The 26,738-nt window shown below is 41.0% G+C and overlaps 1 protein-coding gene across 5 annotated transcripts in view; it reads left to right on the top strand.

Annotated features, from left to right (window-relative positions):
• Positions 1-26,738, top strand: part of CADM1 (cell adhesion molecule 1) — a 1,905,513-nt gene that overhangs the window by 968,836 nt on the left and 909,939 nt on the right. Inside the window, exon 1 of one of the 5 annotated variants that reach the window (XM_044081148.1) lies at positions 15,178-15,350. The exons of the other annotated variants lie outside the window; for them this stretch is intronic. The gene's annotated coding sequence lies outside the window, so the exon portion shown is untranslated. Of the gene's footprint in view, positions 1-15,177; positions 15,351-26,738 lie in introns of those variants that run through there. 5 annotated transcript variants of the gene reach the window in all.

The following is a 26,738-nucleotide window of genomic DNA, read 5'->3' as shown; positions in this document are numbered from 1 at the left end:
TACTCAAGGATCATAAAGAAATGATGGCCACAGTTGGCCTAATAGTGTTCAGTAGGAGGTATATAATTTCCGGAGATGTGTCCAGGAATAGGAAGATGTCAATGGCACAGTATAATTTAAGTACAGTTGTAAACATTACAAGACCATTTGGTATGTTAGGTAAAAAATATGAAGATAGAGTAAAGGGGAGTTTCCTAAAACAGTGTGGAGTAAGTGTGCAACAGTGAAAGACTAAAAGTAAAGAGAAAGATGTGAGCAAAGTGAAGGAAGCTAATTCGCAAGAGTACATTAACAGTAGAAATGCATGCCAAACAAACCAGGAAAGCTGATGCAATCACAGTTTGTGTTGAGATGGAAAAATAAATCGGAAGATGGTGTAAAAAAACACACCTGTGCATACCCTGTTAATGAGAGGGTCTACAATACATTGCTAGCGGAAATAGTAAAAATGCGAAAGCTTAAGGCCACATCACAAATTGAATTGCATGCAAAATATATGCCTATAATTCAAATCCCTCTCCATGAAAGATTTTCTTTTCATAAACATCAGTAAGTGGAAAAGTTATTAAAAAAAAACACTTTCAATGTACATTGAAATTTTGGTCAATGAGCACAGTTGATTTCTTTATCATCTTAAGTAGTTTTAGTGGCAAAGCAAGAAACTTTTGTCACTAAGCAATAAGGTTTGCAGCCTACAGTTTACTTTTCAATTAACCAGAAAGCTAATTTTGGATCTAAAACCTGAAATGGGGACTTGCCTGATGGGGATATGCCCTTGTGAATGGACCAACGCATAGTCTCGGTGCAAAAACGTTTTCACCAAACTCTTGACTCACTAGTGTGGATTGAGGGTTGTAGTCCATACTGTTCAGCGCAAAGGGCTTAAAATAATCTGTAAGTCACTTATGCAGCAGAAGTTAACTAAATTCTCCCACACAACACGGGTAACCTTCATTTTCTGGTGAAGGTGTACATTTCACAAGCTTCCTGCCTCTCTGTTAATTGCCCCAGCCTCCTGCAGTGTTGCTGCTGTTTTTCTTTCTTTATGCATGATCCGGTTTGCAGATATGTAGTCCAGACCCTTCTAAACACCCCCAGTAACTTCTATCTTTGTCTTTCATTCCTTAAAATAAGGCTGGTATCCACTCTTGGATTCTCACCTTAAAATTCAAACATATTTATTTGTTTATTAAATTTGTTAACCGGGTAATGTCCGACTGGGCCAAGAGCCCTTTTTCAGCAGAGGCCCAGGGAGAAAAGCTCCAAAACAGTAAGATTAACAATAATAATTATAAACAAAACACATGCTCAGTACAAAATTCAAATGAGTGCATCAACACAAGTAAAAAAAAAAAAAAAAAGTTGTAACCAACAAATACAAAATATGAGTTCAAGTAATGAGTGCATACATCTGTAGTGAAGCATTAACAGGGACACCAACACCATTACTAATGCATGTACACTTATGAGCAAAGGTTCACATGAGTCCATGTCCAAACAGTGTGGAAGTATGAAGGTGTTGCATACCAGCAATTCAGCAGGGAGATGGAGGGAAAAGTGGGAGGCTAGAAACAGCAGGATAGGGGTAGAGTTAGGATTTGAGATGTAAGTGTGTATGGAGAATTAGCCTGGAGTATGACAGGAGCAAAGCCAGTGACTAGCTAGGTAGTTTTTAGGAGTTTGAACTCATGATAGTGAGGATTTTTTGCGATGGGCTGAGGAAGAGTGTTCCAAAATTTGGCAGTTTTGTAAGAATAGAGGGAGTCGCCATGATAGTTGTGGGATTGAGGATCTGAGGGGTATGTGATTACTGCTAGGTTAGAAAAAGAGCAGGGCAGTTGCTGAGTTGATGAACTGTTTTGTGGACCATGGTAAGTTGGATGAGGTATAAAAGTTTAGGGAGTAATAACCATTTGAGCTGAGAGAGAGCAGTGCAGTGGTAAGCCCTATGTGGGTGATTAGTGGCAAACTTGTCAGTTTTTGTTGTAAGAGGATTCTAGGTTATTGAGCTCATTCTTGCGCAAGTTTGTGAATATATGTGATCTGTACAGGAGGGTAGATAGCAGGTGTGACCAAGAGGTGACCAGCCAGGCACTTTGAGTAAGGTATGGTTTGGTCCTACAGAGTGTGCCAAGTTTGATGTGAACTTTGATTGCCAGAGAAATATGTTTATGAAATGTTAGATTCTCATCTATTGAGACACCTAGAAGTTTAGTCTGGTTTGTAGGTACTATCTTGGTTCCTTTTAAAGAGAGGATTGAGAGAGGGGACTGGCGTAATTTGGATTTTTTTGTTACCAAAGACTGTTTTGGTTTTGTTTGGGTTTAATATAAGTTGATGTTCAGCGAGGTATATTTCTCTGTCCAGAAAAGAGGTCTGCATTTTTGTTTGAAGTTCCTGGGGTGAGGGGGCTGAGCAGATAAGTGTAGAATCATCAGCTTACTGGACAATGTGGGCTAGTTGAGTTGCAGAGCTGAGGTTGTTTGTAAATATGCTAAAGAATAGAGGACCAAGTATGGATCCTTGGGGTACATCAACTGAGATGGAGGGAGTAGGGGGAGAGAGTGCTGTCTCATTTAGTAGCCTGCTGTCTATTGGAAAGATGGGATGCTGAGCTGAGACCATAATATGAGAGCTTGTTATAGTAGCAGTTAGTGGGAAATGGTGTCAAAGGCAATGGACTTGTTGAGAAGAGGGATGCTCGCCTTCATTTAAGAGATGATGAATGGCGTTAGTGATAGGGCACTGCTAGTACTATGTTTAGGTCTAAAGCCATGCTGAGATCTAGATAATAGGTTGTGAGTAAGGTGGTGGTCAAGGAGTTTGTTATGGATGTATTTTTCTAAGATTTTTGCAAGGGGGAAAAGGATGGCTATGGGACTGGAAGTTGGTTACTTTAGAGGGTATGCCTTTGTGGAGGGGAATGAAGTGATATTTTCCAGAGAAGTGGGATGTACTGTTCTGCAGTGGAATTATTAATCAAGATAGATATGGAGCAGGCAGTAGACGGAACTGCAATTTTTAGAAATTAATTAGGAAGCTGGTCAGTTTAAGGCAGCAGGGTTTTACTTTGGTTAGGAGAGTTCTGTGTAACTAGTTTGAATGGCGGTAAACTTGAGGGGGTTGGGATTATCTGGAGTAGGAGTGGGAAGAGTAAGTGGTTGATTATAAATACTAGAACTTCCTTGCTAGATAGCCAGACTAAAGTGAGAGCTGATTTGAGTTGCAATAGGGTCAGAGTTGTTTGAGGTGACTGGGGCAGAGGTTGGGGTATGTCCGGGGCTGAAAAGGTAGTTAATGCTTTGCCAGAATTTTAGGGGGTTGTTTAGGTGTTTCTGTTGACAAGTTTGGAAGTTTGTTTGTCTTTTTGATATGTTTCTTGGCTAGATTCCATAGCTGCTGTTATGATGAGGTTTGCTTGATCTTTGGTGGTATGGTAAGCTGACTATGCTTTATCTCTGTATTTAAGTAGCAGTTTAGTATCATTGGATAGCCAAGGTTGATGCTTTGCTTAAGAGCATACTTTCCTAGAGGGAACGAGATTAAGTATTTTAAGGAAGGTATTGTTAAAATACTGGACAGCCAGGTCTAGATATAGGGTTTTAAGTGGTGTCCAGCCACATTGTTGCATTAGAAGGTTAAAAGTAGAGTGAGAAAGGTTTTGCTTGTTATGGATGTATTTGCAAGTGATATTACTTTGAGTATGGATACGTTTTCTATATAGAAGAGTTGGTGTATGGTCGTTGAGAGAGTCTGAAAGGCAACCGGTTAGGCAACATAGGTTGGGTTTGTTAGTCAATATCTAACGTTGACTGCTTTTTTTTTTTTTTTGGTTTACCCATGAAGCAGCTAGCAAAGTAACCAGAAAAACAATTGACCAGCAAGTATGCCTCAGTGCAGTGGCACAGTTGAAAAGTGTACTGTTCCCTTGGGTAAAACTTTATACATGCAAGATTATAGACTGATTCCCAAGTAATATCTTGTATCCTAATATCTGTTTAACTCATTAATACTTTAGTATGGAATATCACACCTCTAGCAACCCCGATACACAGTTGTATTCAGGAGCATTTTCTGGAAAATCAACTTAAGAAAGCATAAGATATACACATTTAAATATTTTGTGAACATTCAAAGCTATTAAAACTGTATAAATAGAAATGTTATCAGTAAGAAGTATTCTTTACAGTGATAAATCACTGTATTTGTAGTCTGTATTTGAATACTATAATGTTATAATGCACAGAAATCCAAAATCAATTTTTTTTCTAAACTTTCACAATAGAAATGTCATATCCTGGAAACTGTATAACCTGGGCATGTTTTGTTAGAACATTTTTGTTAACCAGATATAGGCTTTCCCATGACAACTATAAATTCATCTGAGTGCAGGTTTATTGAAATATTTACAGAAATATGAAAGCATATGCTTAATTGTACAACTAATGTAAATAACACTGAAATGTCTCCTAGTGTATGCAGCTTGCAATGTAATTATCAGACAGTTTTCTTCAACATCTAAGATTTCATCTGATGTCTTGCAGCAGTTTGCAAGTCAGTTGTTTTTTGAAATATTAAGTTGTTGTGTCTTTTGGCTTTTCCCGGTAAGGGGTCACCACAGTGGAACTCCAGTCCGCTAATGATTGGCAGTAGATTTTTACGTGCCAAGTTGCCGGCCCTGATGCAGAACCTTCAACGAAGGTACGCCCATTCACATACGTCTACCCACAGAAGACGCTCTAGCTGAGAATCGAACAGGACAATGTCTTACTGTGAGTTGACAATGCTACCACAGCACCACCACTGTTTTTTGAAATATTAAGTACATTGTGAAGTCTTTTTTTTTTTAATAATTACTAAGAAATACCCATATCTTGGGTATAGTGTGATATAAATGAACACTGACCATGAATTTTCCTGTGTCCCACTATGGTGTATTACACTATACTCCTCAATTACATGTAGGGTTCTCTGTTATGAAAATATTAATATAAGTATGAATAAATGACAAACCAGTGATTAATGTCTCTACTGCAGGACATACTAGATAACAATCTCATTGTCATATTAATTGTTCCTTGCTCTTTCTAATACTACGTATTAGCTGGTAAGTCACTTGGTTAAAGAAGCCAGGCCCAAAAAAAAGGTTTGGACAACATAAGGAGCTATTGTTGTGAACTGGAAGAATATAAAAAAAAAAGTCTTCTAGGCTTGATCGAGTTTAAGGGCCAGAGACCAGTAGTCTGCTTCTGAACTCATGCTAGCCTTCCTAGTTGCTTTCATGTTTCCTACATACTACCTGCTTGGTTCCTAATTCAATGCCATTTGCCAAAACGACAGTGTTACTGCCTGCCTGGCTTACCAGCTGGGTAGATATCATGTTGAGCCAGTCCAATTTGTTGCAGTACTTATCAAAGTTGTGTTGGGTTTGCCTCTAATGTTATGCAAATATTACAGTACGTAAGTAGTAAGAGAGGAAACAGAATTGCCTTTCCTTTAATACATCTGTTTGTTCGAAGTCCCTGGGAAGATTGAAAAAAATCTGTAACACCTGCAGCCCATCTACATAAGTGAATGATGATTTAGCTCAGAAATAAAGTAGAAGTTAGGCAAAACAAAAGATAATACAAAAGCTGAGAAGCTCTTTACAGTGGATATAGATAGAAATCTACAAGCAAACAAAATGTTTTTATTCCCTTTAGTTTTATATACAGGTCAGACATTTATCAACCGTAGGACAGTCGTAGAATAATAGGAGGTTACTAGGCTAACGGCCCTAGGGCCCTTACAAGCTTAGCTAAGTTTAGCCCACGTTCTTGTCTGGTTCAAGGGGACACTAAAATCACCACCTGTTGCCCCTGTCCAAGAGGGAGACAGGTGGAACCCAAGGGGTGAATTTCTGGTTACCTATCCAGTCATCCAAATTATGCTTAAATAGGGCCAATGAGGGTCTTTGTTTAACATGAATAGGAAGCTTGTTCCACAGGTGGGGCAACCTCTGAGACAAATCTCTCTCCAGCAAGTTCTGCTGATGTCACATACCAGGTTAAGGTCCTTTGAGCGAGTGACCCGTGTACCATTTGACTTGCGAATGTGCAGCATTTCCATTGTTCTATTTGTAAGGCACAGGTAGACTTTGAGCAGTCTGTACGACACGGAGTAAAGTGACAATGATTTCTGTCTGTCCACGTAAGACAGATCTTAAAGGCCCTGAAATTTCTTTGTGAGGAACCTTTGTGGTCTCTCCAACTGCTGCAGGTGTTTGGGAAGGAACATATCAAAGGGAGTGTTGTACTCATTATTGGCCTGTTGAGGGAAGAGTACATGGGGGTTATAACCTCTTTTTTTCTGGAGGCAATGCCCTTACTTATGAGATGAGCAATATAAAATGTCCTTACCACTGTGGAGACATGATGATCAAAGTTAAGGTTGCTGTCCACCTGTGTGCCCAGATATCTCACCACTGATTGTGTGCTTAGGGTATTATTGACATCATCCTTGCCAAAGAGGATGATGCATGTTTTGTGTTAAGTTTAAGAGCGTGACTTTGGCATCAGTCATTAGACTGCATAAGACATTCTTGCAGGATGTTGACATCACTAGGGGTTTCAGTGATCTCTCCCAGTTTGCAGTCATCATCAAACTTTGTCAGCCAAAGTCCTTAATTTTTAGCCTGTACTTTGGAGAAGTAATTCCAAACAGTAGGGGTCCCAGAACCGATCCTGTGGAACATCACTGGTTACAGGTCTGCTGGAGGAGGTGGAGTCCCCTGTTTTGACTGTGAGTTCCATCAGTGAGCCAGTTTGCAACCCACCTGACAATATATGGGTTGATACCCAGCTGGGTGAGTTTATCAATGATGCCTGAGTGGGGAAGTGTCAAAGGTCTTGGCTAAGTCTAGGTAGGCCATGTACACAGAGTTGCTTTCGTCTAGGGCTTTGACTGTCTCGAAGTCACCAAGTTTAACAGGCATGATCTCCCCTTGACAAAGCCAAACAATAATTAATAAATAGATGATTGAATGTACTTTGAAAGAGGGCAAGAGTTAAGAAAGCTTAGTTGGTTCTTCCCTTAGAATGAGTTTGTTTAAGACTACCTGATTTGGAGTGATACTTGAGATCTGCACAGTTAAGGCTTATGTATGTGTGTGTCTAAATATATATTAGCAGAAGGCTATAAATCAGAGTGGAAAGAGATGATGAAATGGGTGGGGAAATAAGGAGAGAGTGAGATTTTAGATGCAGGTTGTTCAGGAGAATAACCATACAGAGCATTATATTCATAAAGTAGCAGAAAGTATTTTAAAAATAGTCAACATGAGAATGGAGAAACTAATAGGGATGACTACAAGTAGGGGTACAGAAAATAGGCAAAAGGTGTTTGGAATTTGCTGGAGAAAACGAGCAAAGAAACCAGTAACTAGAGAAGGAAAGGTAAGAGTGGAGTGAGGCCAAGCAGAAGTGAACTGCTGGTCAGAGACTGCATTCCGTATCAGGAATTGATAGAGTATGGACAAATATGGATAGGAGAGTTCTAAGTGAAAGACCTTACTCTGGCAGAGTATTTAATCTAATCTAGAACAGAAGTTTTTGCTAAAAAGGGTTAGTTTAGTATGACATATAACATACTGCATAACTACTGGAATCAGTCAGAGGAGGTTAGAAAAAGGGAAGCGAGAGACTAGAAAGGCAATATAGAAATAATAGAAAGAGGACATCTGTATGGCTACCACGTATGCAGCAAAGTTGAGAAGGTGTAGAAATTTTGCATAGGTATTTTTTACACCTAAAGTAGACTTCAGAGAATTTTTTTCCATAGGTGTACAGCAAATGCTTCATGTGCGATGGGAAAGAAAAAAATGCAACTGGGAATTGTTTTTTGGGAATAAAACAAGTTGGCAGATTTTAATTTAAAAAGTTCCCTCCAGAGTATAATGTTAGAAATGTTGGGGAACATATGGTTGTAACTAAGAAAATCCATTCTTTTCAGCTGCAGTACAGGATCCAATTGCCTAGGCATAGTAAGGTTGAGCTAAATTTAATACTATTGTTGCCAAAAACTAGTAGAAAATGGAAACCCAAATGTAAACCATCTCCAATTGAAGTACTTAATATTGTAAATGTTATAAAATAATTTGAAGTGGGGTGCTTAGAAAAGGGGGGAAAACAAATTACATAGCAGTAGATTGAATATGTAGTACTAATACCTGCAGAGTAATGTACAGGAGGAGGAGGACTGAGGTTTAAGGTATGACAGGAAATTAGTGATTTATGTAGTGTTTGAATAAATAAATGTTAAAAAGAAGTCTTCAGTTTTATACTGGAATATTTTTATGTGGAAATAAATGCATAGAATGTATACAAAATAAAAATTAGTAAAATTGCTTATTCAGTTTGCTGAAGATGTGAAAGCTGATTGGACACACGTTTATGGATTGTGAAACATTAAATGTATATTGGAAAGTGAAGTGTTTATAAAGGGGTTATGTTCTGATGATTGTTCTTTAACTAGATTAATAATACGAATGAATGTTCCATTTTATCTGTAAAAGCCAAACAGCAAAAACTGCACTGGAGTCTCCTAGCAGTAGCTAGAAAAGTTTTATTACAAAATAAGGTAATCAAATTCAGTTCCTACATTCAAAGAATTTTTAAATTTAACAGCAATAGTATGTAAAACTGGAAGAGAAATGATCAGAACAAGATCCATTAATCATTCTAAGTCTTTTAGCAGTTTGGTTACTATCGAAATACCAAAACTATTAATGTAGTAATTGTATAAGATAACCATGATAATTCAATGTATTCCTAATATTGTATAACAGTATGTGATTGATGTTAAATGTTTTCCTTTCTCTGTAAATTTGTTAAATTAATATAAATTCCTAAAGAAATCGTATATGTATATTGTATGAAAAATTTAGTATGGTTTGTTTTGTACACCCCAGTGCATATTGTCATATTTTAAAACATGAAGTTGCAATGAAAGGATTTAAAAAAAAAAAAATAGTAGTAGCTTGAGAAACTGAAAAAAATGGGATATAGAAATGAATGTCCAAATGACCATCAGAAAGGTCCAGTACCATATATTAACTAGCTATAGGACTTCCTCTATGACAAAAGAAAGCCACAACGCCTGTCTACAGAAAGTAAAATCGCACAAAGGTAACAGAGTGGAGTATTAAACCCAATGCAATTTTCCTATGTGATCTGAACTATGCAGTTACAAACCTCAAAATGTACACTACCACGAGTGTGCAAGCACATAGATTCCTTTACTTTAGTCAGTGCAAATACCCTGGAACAATTAGAGTGCCCAGTAGGGGGAGTAACATCTTGGATATTGACCTTAATATGGGAGCATCTTGTGCTATTGTTAGGTCTGACCATAAAGCAGTCTCCTTCAAAATAACTAAAACCAGAGATCCCTTCCATCCACGATACCATTCGAAATTTCTTTAAGACAAACTACCTACTAAGTGATACATTGGCAAGCTTCAAATTCCCACTCAACCCGGGTAACTCTGCTGAATAAGCAGAAATGTACACCACCACACTATACCAGCATGTAAAACCGCTGCATAGATGCAGATGCACCTTGTAGGAACTAGTGCAGGGCAAAACCCCGAAACAAATCCACATGGTGGGAACCATAATATCAACAAGCTAAAAGGAAAAGAAGTTCGACCAAAAGAAGAGTAATTCCCAGAATTTTAAAGCCCTTGTCACTAAAATAAACAACTCAGGAGCTTGATAATAGCCACCAAAGGGAAGTTTGAGGCTAAAATAACTATCCAAGCTAAAGACAGTCACAAGGCATTTTTTAGTTGTTTTCGTAATCTCAAAAGCACAATGCTGCAGTGCACTGAGCTGCTTATGAACAATACCTACACTGAGGCTGAAGATATAGGGAACCTACTTGCTGATAAATTTAACTCTTAACTTTAGCCCTCTCCCTCATCTCTCTCTCAGTATATACCTGTACCTGGCTCACATGCAGCTATCAGACGAGGCAGAGTCCTAAAAGTGCTATCAAAAGCTAAAGATACTGCATCAGTAGGTCCTGACAGTATCCCTGGATGCATCTTAAATAGCATGAAGCATGATTTAACCACACTCCTAACAACACTGTTCAGTCTCAGGCTCCATACAGGTTTTAACAAAGCTAATGGAGAGCCGCCCCAGTCATCCCCCTGTATAAGGGAGGACCTTCCACAGACCAAGGCAGTTACAGACCCGTAAGTCTGACCAGCCTTGTATGCAAACCCATGGGAATGACTTATGGAATTAATAAGTCAGGACATAAGGAAACCCAAAACACTGGTTCCATGTCAGTTTTGATTCTGGTCATGCTTACCTCAACCAAGTGGATTTTTTTTGTTGAAAAGGTAATCAAAGCAATGGATGAAAACAAAACTTGTATACACCACATACCTCACCTTGGCCAAACTTTTGACAGAGTTCCCCACTCATGCATAGTAGAAAAGCTAAATAAACTGGGAATAAACCCCTCTCACCTGCTGGATTGCCACCTGGCTCACATGATGCAGATCAAAATAGGGGTATTTACCCACACAAAGAGGCTAGTCACCAGTGGAGTTCACAGGGTTCTGTTCTGGGACTTCTTTTGGCATCAGCTTTTCTGAAGTAAAATCTAATACCGAAGGGCTCTGACTAAGTTTGCAAATAGAGTAGTCATTAAATTGACAGTTAGCGTAACCATTCTGCAGGAAGGATCATCTCAAATAACTGGTGCCAAAATCATGGACAAACTAAATGCCAAAAATGTATTGTGCCCTTTGGGAAATCTATCCCAGGGAACCACCATGTTGATAGTGCGCCACTAATAGTTGATCCAGTTATTCAGGATTTGGAATCTTATGTAGACAGTGATGTAACTTTGGACAAGCATATGTCTGTTGTAAGAAAAATCTTCTGTATTGCCCATCTTAAAAATAAAGGGATTGTGCCTAGAACTAGGGATTTTATTTTCCCCCTTTACTTAGCCCTTATTAGGCCAGTCATTAAATATAATGCCACTTTTGGCATGCCACTTTTGGCATGCGTCTATCCAGGCACATGCAACAACTGCAGTGCCCACAAGAGATGCCTTACTAAAAGGATACAAGGCCTAAACAACATGTCATACATAGACCAACTCAGAGCCTCATTGTTGTACTCTGTTATCCTACTGACCAGAGTCTGGTAAACAAGGCATCCCTCCGACCCATTACTGATAGATTTACTCCACATGAGCAAGATGGATGGCATGAGAAACACTCGTTCAAGGGATCGAAACCTTTTCTGCAACATTAACAGAAAGGTTTGCAGGGACAGCTATATCTCAGAGGATACCACTGCTTGCTATGGAACAGACTCCCCATCCATGTAATATAAAATTCTTCCCTGTCCATTTTCAAATGCAATTTAGATTTATGGATGAGAAACAGAAAATGTACCTCAAACTTAACCCCAAAATGCTTTATCCCATGCATGGGACCCCTCATATTATGTATGGCATAACTCTAGTTATTCTCATTAGGAGTAATATGCAATTGTCCTTATGATGGATAAGGCCAGTCTATAACCAAACACGATGGGTTATTTTAAGCACAAAAAGAGAGTTTGGCTAGGTTTAAAATGGCCCACAAGAACAACTTGCTTAGTACTTTCCTATGAACCTGTGTAATTGGTCATTGGGGAATACCTCTTTGGTCTCAGCCATAGTTGCATCAGTAAACCAAAAAGCCTGGTGAATTGAGAATGTGTATGGATATTAGCATAGGCAACCAGTCAATAAACAGAGTGCAAGACAGGCCTACCCAGCACCAGTAGTAGTGGATAAAATTGAAATATATGGAGCAAGGGTGTGTTTAGCAGACTGGACGTAAAACATAATACCCATTTGAGTCCTACCCAAAGAACAGAAACCTACTCATTGCCACCTATTCAACATGCACACATCTGATGAAATACGAAAGAGTAATTTTGGTGTGAGCTCTTCAGCAGAGATGTTCCAGCACATGGTAGAACAGGTGACTCCAAGGCATAGGAAGTGGTAAAGCTATAAATTAATATAAATGTATACAAGAACTGAAAGAGAACTTGAACCATTAAGATAAGTCCTCCAAAGTATATTTTACATAGTCATATTTTCTGGCTAGGAGATGTTACCCTGAATCGGTAAAAGAAAAGGCCATAGACTGTCAGTATGTACCAAGGCAAAAGAGAAGCCAACTAGGGAATTGCTAATTGCAACTTAAGAGCAATTTAACACTATCACTGCACCAGTAAGATAATGAAAAAAGGGAGCCATCCGAGTGTCAGAAAAACAGGAAGACTTGTTAAAGAATTGTTAATTTATAGGTTCATAGGGTGATACTAGGCTATCTGCCCGCAGGCCCTTATAAGCCTAGCCAAGAATTTTGCCCATGTTCCCATAAAGTCAGCACCTGTTTCCCCTGTCCAGCACCCATTTCCCATCCAGTCATCCAGGTTCCTCTTAGAGAGCTAGTGAGGTACTCTGCTAGACATGGAGAGGGAGTCTGTTCCACAGATGGGGTATTCTTTGGGCCACAAATCTATCCCGTCAAGTTTTATTGATGTCACGGACCAGGTTGAGGGCTTGCATGCAGGTTGCGTGAGTGGAGTTTGACTTGTGGATATGCAGCAACTCCATCAAGGCTGGGTCTGAGATGGCCTTGTATGCCAGACACAGGTCATCTCTGAGCAGTCTGAGACTGAGTAGAGGGACAGAGCATTTAGCCTATCTGTATAGGATAGGTGTTTGAGACCCTGGATTTTCCTGGTCGGGAACCTCTGTGGTCTCCAGCTGTTGCATGTGCTTGGCAAGGTACATGCCAAAAGGGGGCATTGTACGCAATAATGGGTCTGATAAGGGAGGAGTACAGGGATGTTATGACCCTGTTCCTGGATGAAATATCCACACTTATGAGGTGGGCCATGTAAGAAGCCTTCCATACAATGGTGGCAACTGGGTGGTCAAAAGTCAGGTTGCTATCAACCTGGGTGCCCAAGTCCGTCATGACTGATTGCGTGCTTAGCGTGTTATTAATGTGATAATTAGTGGGGACATCATTTTCCCCAAAGGGGACAGTGATGCATTTCTTGGCATTCAGTTTGAGGCCATGCTTCTGGCACCAGTCATTAGTTTTGGGTAAGGCCCTCTTGGAGGATGTTCACATCACTAGGGGAATTTAAGACAGTGCCCAGCTTGCAGTTATCTGCAAACTTGGTCAGCCACAGACCACTGGTTTTGACTTGCACCTCAGCAAAGTATATCCCAAACAGTAGCGGCCCCAAAACCAATCCTTGGGGTACACCGCTCATTATGGGCCACTGCTAGAGGTGGCTTCCCCTATTTTGACTGCGTGGGTTCTATCAGTGAGCCAGTTAGCTACCCATCTGGTAACATACAGGTTGATGCATAGCTGGGAGAGTTTATTATGCCCGAGTAGGGAATAGTGTTGAAGGCTTTGGCTAGGTCAGGGTAGGTGGTGTGCACCGTCTTCCCCTTGTTCATGGTTTTGGTGGCTGTATTGAATAGGTCGACCAATTTTAACGGGCATGTTCTCCCTTTGGCAGCCTCCAACCGGCTTGACCCCACACAGTTTGATTTTGCTAATCTCCTTGTTTATAAGGTTCAAAATGTTGTGTTTCATGGTCTTGCAGGTCTAATTGCCTGCGTCAGTGGACACTCCACCTTTTGTGTAGAAGGATGACCGTGGTTGTCCTCCATTTGACTGGGATAAAGCTAGTGCACAGGCTCTGGTTGAGTAGGGTGCCTAATGGAGCTGAGAGCTCATGACTGAGCTCATGTAGGACACAGTCACGGATGTTGTCAGGTCCCATGGAGACTATTTTTTGCCTTTGAGAGGGGATAAAGACCTGCTCCCTGGTGATGAGGGGAGGGAGGCAGATGCTGGGGATGTCTTAGTTTACTGATGGGATAGGAGGGTGAAGTTTTCACTGAACCTGTCTGCCAGCAGGTTGGCTATATCTATGGCTTTTGTGTATGTGGTGTCCTTGACCACCAGTTCAGAGCAGATTTGGGTGTTACCTTTGAGATTACGGATGTATGTGAAGAAGGTCTTGTGATTGTCCTTGGATGCGGCCAATTTGAACTCGAAGCTAGGTTTAGAGGATTTCACCAATTACCTTACTTGTTCAGACTAAGGAGAGATTGCCTCAAACTTGGCACCTGCTCCTTCTTGGTCCTGGACAGCAATTTTTTTTCTTTTATTATAAAGTTTGTTTATTGTTGCTATCCACCAGACAGATTTAATCTTCCTTGAAGATGATGATCTGGTCCTGTCTGGTATTACTGAGTCCATACAGCTATGTAGGTGCTCATATAGTTTTTTGGTATAGGTTTGGAGATTAGTGCTAGTTCCAACTGAAGGGATGGGTGAAGCTGCTTATATCTGCTCTCAGGAGGTTGTAGTCAGCTGTGGAAAATGTATTTGTTTGAATGTGATACAGACAAGTACTTAAACTATTTTTTTTCCTGAAGTGCACAATGTGAAATAGCAGTTTACATCTGTCAGCAGGTGAGTGCAAGATGTGGAGAAAATTTACTTCTAACAGGGAGCAAAACACAACTAATAGTATGGATAAGTAGACATCTCCATACACCTGTTTGGTACATTGTTACTCGCTCAGTGCCATAATAGACCATATTTAACATTAATAAGTTGTAAAACTTCCTCGTGCTGTATAAATAGTAAGCATCATTACTTGGCAAATTGTGGACAAATTGCCTGCAAACTGTAAATTTATCAAATCAAATAACGATCAACATTTGTATTTTGGACTAATTACATTGTACCATCCCCATTGATAATATCAAATGATGTATAAAATATGCTTATTTTATTATTGTGTTAAGATATTCATTTTGGATATATTCACTCTGAAAAATGTGAAGTTAGAAGTTTAATATTGTCAACTTGTATAAGCCTTTACAAACAGAATTTATATTTAGACTCTCATTGGCACTCTACACATTAAGAATTTGCATCTTCCTGTCATCCTGCAGGATTTAGCATTAAGAGCAGAGAAGTAAGGCTATGAACTGTTCAGACTGGCTTGCTTTTTTAAATATTTATTCCAGGGTACAATGTAGAAGTAACTGAGCAAAACTTTCTGTCCATTTCAGCACTGTGGAAAAGAGCTGGCTCAAAGGGACCTCTTGCAGTTATAACCTTAGACTCATGAGTCAAAACACAGAAAATATGCTACAAACTGCAACACGATATACATTCTAAACACCTTAATGTTTGAAACATCCAAGACCAAAGATGTACTGTGGAAACAGATTCTAGCCTTTCAGTAAGAGTTTTTATGCTTTAATTATATGTCTCACATGAAGCTGTTTCTTTCAGAAATGCATCTAGTTTAACTTTTAAAGTAGACAATCTAAGTACTTCATTTTTGCGTATGTATGCATCTCCAGATTTCAAATGAAATTGCCTTTTATTTCTTATACAAGCAGCCAAGGTATAATGTGCAGCTGTATTGCTTGGATATAATGGGACTTTTTTCTTGAGAGCTTTTTTTTTTTTCATTTTAAAAACAATAACAAAGAGATTCTTTGCAAATACAAAAGACAGCATGCAGAGACTCTCTTGAATAAGAATCAGTTTTGTCCCTTTAATGCAACATACATTATACTTTCATTCATCCAAGAACCAAAATCAGTTTTTGGCTGTCTCCTTGAGGCACATGCAGTATATAATTCTGAAACAGAAGTACTGGTAAATCATTGTTCATTCCGTTTGGTTCACTGTTAAAATGTGCTCTTATGAGCAGGAGGAGACCTTCCCTTCCGTCACTAGAGTAAATCGAAAGCCTTTATACTATCTCTAGCTGAATTAGAACTTTATCCCTATTCACCACAGAGCTAGTGTATTTAGTGCGAGTTCTTTAATGTACTCGTGTGTTTTGTAATAAAGGTTCATTGTTGCATAGACTTAATCATTCTGAAATGCTTCTTCTACCTCATACTTCTCTCTTATTTTGGTGTAGCATTTTGCCACTGAATCTCTGCATGTGCTAATGAAAAATGCTACTCTTTGTTAAAGCTGGTTAGGCACCAGGTGTCAATACCCACTCTGTATAGGAGATTTCTAGCCCTACACTAACACTTTTCATTGATGGATTCAGAACTAAGAGAAGGAATGTGTGAGACTTGGATATTCCTTGTAGGTTTTTGCATGCGTGTTTATGGTGAGCAAGAAAAGTATGAAAATGTAAAACCCAGGAGGAGGATTTATTCAGTTTTCTCACTTTAATGTCTGGTTACAGTGAGGAAACAGGCAGCCAAATGGTGCTTGTGTAGTGTATCATACTAAAAAGCAAACTCCAGATACCAATAATGGATTCACTTTAGAGATATAAGGTGCTTGGCATATAGGGAAATGATGTGCCATTACCAGGTGTACCCATTCCTAACCTGAATTGTTACATTAGGTTTCACCTATTTTACTATCTAATGCTCAAGTTGGGGCTGTGTGTGCAAACATATTAGAACAAATGCAGAGCAGAACTGTGTAACACAGAAAGGGGCATTAATTGTTGATGTTCTGTAATCTGGGCCTTGTGCCGAATGTCTTCCACCCCACAGGTTTGCTGTCATATGGAGAACTGCCAACCTACATTAACAGTAATATTCTGTTTTCTACTGTCACAGTTTTTCAGAATGCGCTTTTGGATACTGGTTTTCTGCCTGGAGCTATCTATAGCCAATGAACATTGCATGGTGCTCATGTATTTGGTAGTATTATTAACTATAACCAAAATTTCCTCTGGTATTTCAGGATGTTGTATGTAGCTCAAGTTTTGTAGAAATATGCCAGCTTAATTTAGCATCTTATTCTGAAAACCAGGGCCATGGATTTCTTGCTACCTTGGTGGAATACACTTTGGAATACCATACTCCAATCTCTGTTGACATGAGAGAGTGAACTTAATAACCCTGAAGAAAACTAGATGTAGCTGTGGCCATTAGAAGGAGATCGCTACAGAAAGCATTTGAAAACTAGATGTAGCTGTGGCCATTAGAAGGAGATCGCTACAGGAAGCATTTGACAGACCAACATTTAATTGAAGAAGACAGCTGTTTAAGGAGTTTGCGTAGAACATTAGGTAGGACTTCAAATATTTGTATTAGATTTGTTGTGAGTTAAGTAGATTTCATATTTCTACATTTAAGAAATTCAGAACTTTAAACTTGCTAGATCTGAATGTTGCCTCATTGCTAATAGCATGTGTTTGTCTTCAAATGAGCTTTACCCTTGGATTTGAGACTGTGATGTGATCAGTCCATGTCAACTACTGGACTGGCTGCTCTCGGGTACTAGTTACTAGGGATCTATTAGACTTTCCCAGAACTGAACCCCCATAATGTGCCATACCTCCCAGTCTCTCAAGGGCTTGTTTGCTGCATCTGCTACTCTCATCAAGAGGTGAAAACATGCTGTTTGGAGTATTCCGGCAAGTTATTTATGATTTTAATCTTCTGAGCATCAGTTTCTAGGTTAGATCTTTTCTTTTTAGGTTGTATTGCAGAGTTTCTGCAGTCAAGGGGTTTTTTTTCTTCACCTTCCTTACTCCGTTAGGTAACTTGTGTTTTTTTTTTTTTCCTTATACAGTTATTTACTAGGTTGGTTTATGTAACAGTGTTCCTTGACTATGCCTGTGTCTGTCCTTGACTTCCTTTGACAATTCAGGTTGATTTCGGTTAAATTTACTCAATGGAGAATGACAGGGCTTCTGTGTTTGGGAAACACTTGAAGCTTGAGCACAAAATCCCTCAAGACATGCTTGGGAGTTTAGCACTTAAATGTCATGTACTTGTAAGGAGATTAAGTCTAGGATCATTCAAGAGTCGAAAAATTAATCAACAAGGGGTTGCTGCCTGGTGACTTTGCTAAGGCTCTTAAGGCACAAAAGGAGGAGGTGATACAGAAACATGCTGTGGTTAGAGAATACAGCCAGGACATTTATCTCTCTTTTTTTTTTTTTTTTTTTTTAACCAAATACCATGCTTTACGCCACGGTGGTGGTGCTGCGGTAGAGTTGTCGCCTCACAGTTAGACGTTGCACGTTCGATTCTCAGTTAGAGCGTCTTCTTTGTGTCGACATGTATGAATGGGCATTTCTTTGTTGAAGGTTGTGCATTAGGCCCGGCAAGCCAGCACATAAAAATCTACTGCCAATCATTAGCGGACCGGAGTTCTGCTGTGGCGACCCCTAACCGGGAAAAGCCGAAAGACAGACACCAAGACTAGATTAACTCCTAGAATGGATTCTAGACCGCCTTTGACACTGGAGGGGGTTGCAGTTGGAGGCTTCTGTGGTTCATAACCTGTTGAAATGGAATTATGCAGGTATCTTGGAGTGGGAGAAAACTGTGAAGACTTCTGGTAAGTCTGAGATTAAGCTGATCACCCCCCCTCCCCAGTTTCCAGAGCAGTAAGAGATGGGTCTACTCATTTCATCATCTTTTTTGATCTTTAGTTGTCTCCATCTTGATGCTGGTTGATTCATAGGTGATGGTTCACTTGCAGTTCATTACATTTGCATCAACATTTATTACTTAGCCCACTATCTACCTATGAACCTATCTGCCCAAAGGCATATATTAGCCCAGCCACATTGTGCGGTATTCACCACCCCTTTGGTTAGTTCCCTAGGCCCTTGATCTAGCAGCTAAGTACCCTTGGCCCCTATCAACAGCATTGTTGTTTGAGTCATTGGGACTGAAGCCATTCTTGATGACATCCTTCTTGGTGTTGTGACTTGGACTGACAGACTGTGCCAAACTTGTCTGTGTTGGCCCCTTCCATTTCGCAGTTTGGTGCTGAGGTCTTTAACTTTTAGTTTTTGAGCAATTTTATACCGATCAGAAGCAACAATACTTATTTGTTCTCTCTGGCCCAAGATGTCTGTGCGTCTGAGACTTGGTCACGTTGGCTTAGTTTCGTCCCCCACCTGGATGAATCCCCTATGAGCGACTCAGGAAGAGGCTATTTAAGATGAAGTATCTCATCTGGGCTCTGCTACAGAGTTCCCCCACCCTGGCTATGGACTTAGATGGGGAGTGCCCCAGTATCCCCTATAGATGCCAAATTGAATGAGATTCTCAAATTGGTGCATCATTAAGGGTCTTGTACAGCTGGCCCCTTCTATTTCCAAAAGAAGAGATCTTGCAGAAGACTTTCTAGTTTGCACCACCTTCCTCTTTGGTGACCTGCATGCTGACAAGATGGTTTCTCTAGTCATGCAAGTGGCTTGGCAAGAACTTTGTGGTAGCGCCTATGTCAAGGATACCAAATAGTATTATCTGACCTCCCGAGGACTTTGAATTTTGAAGTAAAGCAGCAGATGAGATCCCCAGCTCTTCATCCCACTAACATGGAGCCTCTGACAGATCTGGGAAGATTTTATGCATCAGGTGCACACCGTTGATGTGCTTAACTGACTCCTATGACTTGATTTTAGTGTAACCTAGTAGAACAGGATTTTGACCCACAGTAAAAGACGATAAATGGAGAGCATGATTTAGGAAACTGAAAACCCAGATGGCAACTTGGGTGCCTCTGTCTGACATGCGAGTGCAGCGTTTGCACAGTGCATTGGACAGAGTGGTTCATGCAGCAGGAATATGCATCATTACACATTGAAATGACTGACTCGGGCACTGCAGCTTTGTGGACATCATTCATCCAACATCTCCTTTAACCATTTGACTCATGTTAGCCCACAAGTTAGAGAAACTACATGGGAATGTTTGCTGTCAGCCACTGGAATGAATTTCGCCATTCCTCAGATATCATTTGCAGTTAGTTAGTGGAGTACCCAGAATACATAGTTCATTAAATACCAACAGCTTCCATTTGAGCAGTGTTAGAAACCAACATGATCTATTTAGGCTTCCAGAGCAGACACCACCCCAGAAGAGAAGGTGCTCCATAGAGTTAGAGTTTGCAGCCCTGGATCAAGTGTCTTATGCCCTTGAAGATTTGCCTGACTATCCCATTTTGAAAGGGGTCCGCAGCTGCAACTCCCTGCACTTTTTTTTGCATTGCAGGCTATTACTTAGACCAAAATGCAATAGGGAGATAGCAACTGACTGAACTAAACCCCTTGCAACTTCTCAGCCCTTTTATTCCTCTTTCTAACATCCCACTCCATATGAAGGCAATAACAAACTAGTGGTTATAAACCTTTTGCACAAAAGAATAATCCAGGAGATCACACCCGACACATAAGGTTGGGAAGACTCATTCTGGTGACAATGTCAGTCTGTCACGGGAGTTTCTCAACTCCAGTCTGTTCCAAACCTCCATACCTCGCATTTCATAACGTAGCATCTTTGCAGAATAGTTGGTCACACAGGTATTTCTGTTTCAAGAGAACCTGCTAACTGTGGCAGAAAAAAGCAATAGATTAAAATCCATGTCCATGTATCTGTCCGTGCCAATATTTAAGTTGAGAAGAATGTCTGCTTACCTTGTCTATTTGCTGTGATAGGCATAACAAAACATTTTTAGGTAAACAAAAACATTTGGCAAGGGCAATGGATTCCTCTTTAGTCTTTAGGAATTAATTAGTTGATCCCATTTGTGCTGGAGCAAGTTGGGTTGATCTTGGGGTGCACCATCACTCAGGGCATCCTGACATGAGGAGAAGCTGGGGAGTCTATCCCGTATTTGATGTGGATGATGTTACTACTTAATGTAGAATTTGAGCATCCAGATACAGAAAGGATGTTTTCCTTTACTGTAGATGCTGATTGCAATAGTAAAAACTTGGTGTATTTAGTCCGATTGTGTTCTCTGTAAAGCATTCTATGTGGGTAAAACCAATAGGCGGCTAAGAGACCGCATCAGAGATCATATGTACTGTTTAAAAAGGGGACAGAATTACAGTGCTGTTGCTAAACACACTTTAGCTTGTGGGACAGAGCATCAGTTCAGATTCTATGTTTTGGAATTGGTTATGGAAGATGTTAGGATGGGGATATTAGTTCTAAGATGGAAGAAACAACTTAATTGGATACTAAAGCTAGGGGTGTACATAGGACAAGGTTTGAATGACCATCTATCTATTACTTCTAAGCTTAGGAATATGAGGTTGCTTAAATGATCATGCTTGATGTATTTAGTTATTTGTTAGATGTATGTTGCGTCACTTACTAGTACAGATATTTTTATACATTTTATTTTTTTTATATATCTTTATATAGCTTCAGCAATTTCAACTAGTTGAATGATGCTTTTAGATGGTTTGTTATAGGGTTTGGATATCTGGGAGGTGCTTTATGAGTATGGTCAGCTGTGATTTGTCAGTTTGAATTTTCTTTAATTGTATGTGTATAAAAGGTGGTGCTGTTTGTGCTGAATCATGCATGGTCTGATGGATGGTGTTGTCCTATCTTGCCTTCATTCTTGCAGTGATGGGTGCTGAGCCGATCCTTGGTCGAATACACAGCTGAAAGACTCAAACTTGGCTCGTGGCAAGTAGGTATCCCATAATGCAATAGTGTAACTCCTCCGATCTCATTTGCCACTTTACGAAGTTGAATGCGCTCTTCTTGACCTTGGCTAAGCTGTGAACATTTTTTTTTACTTATTACCTTATTAGAACCTTTAATGTCTTTTTATGTCATAGTGGATGTTTTTTTTTGCATTGTAGTTGCATAGTTAGCCTTCAAACTACTACATCTAGATTGTTATAGCTGCTATTCCCTTTGGTGCTGCCTTTGGCTGTCTTTTCGTAGGCCTCGCTGTATCCCTTGTAGCAGTTGTATCTTGTATAGCTTAATAGCTTGTTTACGTTAGAGAGCTCTTTGCCCATTTTAGTTATAGGGCTTTGTAGTTGGTGTTGTTTTCTGGGATTTAGGGCTGTTTTAGTTAGAGGCCCTATTTTCTTCCCTTGTTTATCTGTCTCCTCAGTGTTTTCCTGTTGGCTATATATAGTAGTTTTAGTAATTAGAATTTCTTGTTATATCATGGTCTTTGTCATTATCATGTCCAAAGACCCAAAGGAGAGGGAACATAAGCCTTTGGGCTTCAAAAAGTGCCAGTATTGTTCACAAAATATGTCTATCACTGACTGTCATGCTATATGTGTGTATTGCCTTGGAGCTATTCATTTACAAGAGGATTGTACATTCTGTCATTCCTTCAGTGCCAGGGTTTTACAAGAAAGGAGAAAAACTGATCCTTAAGGGGCTTTTAATGCCAACTTTTGAGGAAGTTATCCACACTTCCTCTTCTTCACAAAAGGACAAACCTCAAAAGAGACAATCACCTGCTGCATTGGCTCATTCGGAGCCTCCAGTCAAGTTACCTAAAATTGCTAAGACTAATACCTCCTCAGTTCCACAGTCCTTGGAGCTGTCGGAGGTTATCTTGATTGACACATCTGGTTCTTCGGCTCCAAAGTCTTCGGAGCCATAAGATACTACTTCTTGGAGCCGGTCTGTGGAGATTTCACCGGTTTCCCCTACACTGAGATCTCCCATTTTGCACAGGTATTGTTCTCCGTCCCTATCCTGCAGGTCCACCGGGAGCTTATCTGATTATGACATGGAATGGGTGGTGTGCAAACTCTTGAAGTCGCCAGTGCTAACCAAATTACTTTTCGTCTCCAACCCATTTGGTCCCAGAGCCTGCTATACTAATTGTACCCACTGTTGTTCCTCTTCCAAGCTAAGCTGGACCTTCGGAGCCAGTGTGCTTGGTACCACTTACTGTGGATCCATGGATTCCGAGACACCCTTAGGTGATCATGTAGCCAACTTCTGCTTCAACACTCTGTGCCGTCCAGAGAGTCTGGGAGCCAAGGTTCCCTGGTCAGCCCCGAGGGGGATTCTCTGCCCAGATCTTTGGTGCCGAGCCTACCCCTTAGAGAGTCAGCACAGGTTAGCACTGCCCCTACATCGGCCTCTGTCCTATCTCTTTTGGTCCAGTGGCATCCTCTGTCTCCTTGGAACCAAGGGAGTCTTTGGAACTGGTGGGATCCACCTTTGAGCTGATGAGGCGTGTGCTGTCTGCCCCTACAGCTCCACACAAGGATACCAGCACTCGTCCCCCTAAGGCACCAGCTACCATCTCGGCACCACCCATTCCACAGGATAGCAGAGATCCAGTCTCAGGATCCCCCATTGGGCGAACCCCTCTTTTCTGAGGCCTCCCCTTAATACCCATCTGAGTAGTCCCCTTGGAAGAGAACTTGCAAGAGGAAGCACATAGACTCTCCAGATGAGTCCGTCACTTCAGACACTGACCTCTAGGAGTCGGAAGGGTCCCCATGGTCATCCTCTGATATCTCATTCACAGATATTCTAGAGATCCTGAAGCAGAGAGGCGGCTGGCAGGCCACCACCCCTTCTGATGAGTCAGTGTACCTGAAGGCTTTTGGGTTTCAAACTTCAGCCTCCTGGGTGTCTCTGCCTTTCAACAAGCTAATGGACTTGGTCAGTCTAAAGGCATGGGAGTCACCTGACAATGGAACCAGTCCCTCGGAGGCCAAACAAATTCTTATCAGCTCCATCCGGAAAGGATTTCCTCACTAAGGTGGTACCTGCAGATGCTATGGTGGTGGCAGCAGCCACCAAGAAGGAACTTTCAGAAACATCCCCATCTGTTCATCCTCTGAATAAAGACTCTCGAACTATAGACAGATATGGGAAGAGTGTCTTTTCGTCAGCGACCTTTACTCACCGATTGCTGAACTACCTCACTCATTTCACAAGGCTACAGAGAGATGATCTGAAAGAACTAGGAGATACTCTACAAGGTACATTGGCTGCGGGGTCTCCTCCCAGCTATACACCTTAAATTCCATCATCAACTCCTACATGAGGCTGATCTTCTACGCAGCTGATGCAGCGAGCAGGCCAGTAGGTTCGGAAATTTTCCTTAGGAGACGCTTCTGGATGCCCTTGTGCAATTTTGCTGAGCCTCTAAGTCTACTTTTACTAATGCTCCTTTTGACGGCTCCTCACTCTTTGGACCCAAAGTAAAAGACACACTCACCCGATGCGAGCAGGAAGGAAAAACTCTCTCTGCCGTTGGCGTACATTTTTCCGTACCTTCAAGATCTTGTCCTAAATTTCAGAAGAGTGGGAAAATGTATTTCAGAAGATCCCAGAGAGTTTTCCAGGATGCATGGGGTGATTTCTTCCCCAGGGGCAGAGTGGGAGGTAACTGTAGATGCCGCCCTAGAGTTAGAGGGGGCCCCCACAGATCCAGGGCAACCATGATTCCTTTCACGGACGCCCTTATCAGTGCTCCTGAATGAAGGCCTGACTGCTTTGGAGGCAGTCTTATCTATGTACCCAAAAGCCTGGCAAACTATCACAAGAGACAAGTGGGTACTAAGAATAATATCCAGAGGATGTTGTGTTCCCTTTTCCTGTCCTGTCCCACAGACGGGAACAATCCCAGATGTTCCACCCAATCTAAGGGAACAAGCAACTATAGAGATTCAAAAGTTGCTGCACAAAAGAGTCATCCAAGAAGTACCCGCAGACCAAATAGGATTCAAAACTTACTCAAGATTCTTTTTGGTGCCAAAAAGAACAGGGGACTGGAGACCCATATTAGACCTAAGCAAATTAAATCTGTCAAGAAGTCAAAGTTCCAAATGTGACACTGCAGTCTGTACTTCCCTTTTTAGGGAAAGACGATTGCATGTGCTCGATAGACCTTCAAGATGCTTACTACCACATAAAAATGGAAAGGGCATCGAGAAGTTACTTATGCTTCCGGCTGGGAGCCAGTCATTATCAGTTCTGAGCTCTGCCCTTTGGTCTCACTACAGCCCCCAGTGTGTTCACCAAATGCATGGCAGTAGTCACGGCTCACCTGAGACGTCCAGGATTCTGAGTGTTTCCCTATCTAGATGACTGGCTCCTATCTGCCACCACCAAGCATCTACTCCAACAAGCCAGGGATCTGACTTTGGAAATTTGCGCTCAGTTGGGTATTAGTCAACTTTCAAAAATCTGCCTTGTTGCCCTGTCCACACATTACATTTATAGGTGCAGATCTAGACACCACTTCTCTGGTAGTATGTCTTCCAACAGACAGAGTTTCAGCACTCTTCCCAAGTCCAAGGTGAAAGCCAAGATAGTTCTAAGATTATTAGGGACAATGGCTTCCACAATAACACTGGTTCCCCTTGCCAGAATGCACATGAGGGTTATTCACTGGCTGTTGTTCTCCCAATGGTCACTTCAAGAGCTTCCTAGGTCTCATCTGATCAGGATAATGGAAACATGCAAAAACAACTTAAGATGGATACATTCCAGCCATATGACCATAGGAAGACCCTTTGTTCCACAACAGTCCTTAGCTATGGTGACCACGGATGCATCCCAGATAGGGTGGTGGGGGGGGGGCATTATTTGGTGAGAACAGTCCAAGGTATATGGCAAGAACATGAGGCTCACTTGCATATAAATGTCCTTGAGATGAGAGGAGTGCTTCTTGCATTGCAACCACTTCGTGACCATCTCCCTCTAGGGAGAATTGCAGTACAGTCAGTGAGTATATCTGTGGTTTGGTACATAAACAAGCAGGGGGGAACCAGATCTTACCCTCTGTCATGAGGCCCTAAGAGTTTGGCAATGGGCAGTTTTTGCCCAGCGCTTTCTAATAGCAATGCACATTCTGGGGAAGTCCACTGTGATAGCAGACAAGCTGAGCAGGGCAATTTTAATGCCTCACAAGTAGTCTCTCAATCAGAATGTAGCGGAAAGGATTTTATGAACATGGGGTCTGCCTTGCTGCAGTCCTTTTGCCACTCTCATGAATGCTAAGTGCAGTAACTACTTTACCCTAATCTCCCCTTCGGGGGAGACACCGAGAGATACACTTGCTCACGATTGGCCCTTGGGACTGCTATATGCTTTTCATCCATTTCCTCTCATACCCATAGTCATTCAGAAAGCACATTCCTTGAGAAGCAGGATGATTCTCATTGCTCCTTACTGGCCTCACCAAATTTGGTTCCCCTTCCTTTGGTCTCATCTTCAGGAGAAGCCTTGCACTCTGGACCCTGTTCCAGACCTGCTGGATACATATGTCGCTTTATCCCTCTCTCCACACCCTCAACTTGACAGCTTCAGTTAAACGTATCTTTGTCCTCTCATAAAGCTTCCACAAGAAAACTGTATTCTAGCAAATGGAAAAGGTTTTCCCTCTGGGCTCAAAACAGGAACATTAACCCCTTTTCTGTGCCTATTCACTCTATTTTGGAGTTCTTGGCAGAACTCTTCCAACAGGCTTCAGCTGCAGCAACCATCAGAGTACAACTCGCTGCAATCTCAAATTTCCACATTGGTGATCCTACCTTGAACTTAATGTCACACAGGTTGTGTAGAGCCTTCTTGAAAGGTGTCTCCTTATTAAGACCTCCCTTTAAGAACCCTTTCCTCCTTGGGATTTAAATTTTGTTCCGTCTCACCCTACATTACCACCTTTTGAACCCTTCAGACCTCAAGTTCCTTTCCTAGAAGACCATTTTTCTGGTTGCTGTAACATTTGCTAGAAGAGTATTAGAGTTGCAAGCCCTGTCTATCAAACCCCACCATATCTGATATTTCAGAAGGATAGGGTATCCTTGCAAACTAGTCCATCCTTTTTACCTAAAGTATCTTCTTCAACTAACATAAACCAATCTATTGAGCTTCCAGTGTTTTTC

This window comes from Protopterus annectens, chromosome 8.part0, assembly GCF_019279795.1.
Source record: "Protopterus annectens isolate FY-2018-M chromosome 8.part0, PAN1.0, whole genome shotgun sequence".
NCBI lineage: Eukaryota > Metazoa > Chordata > Ceratodontiformes > Protopteridae > Protopterus > Protopterus annectens.
This window is presented reverse-complemented; position numbering and strand designations above follow the sequence as displayed.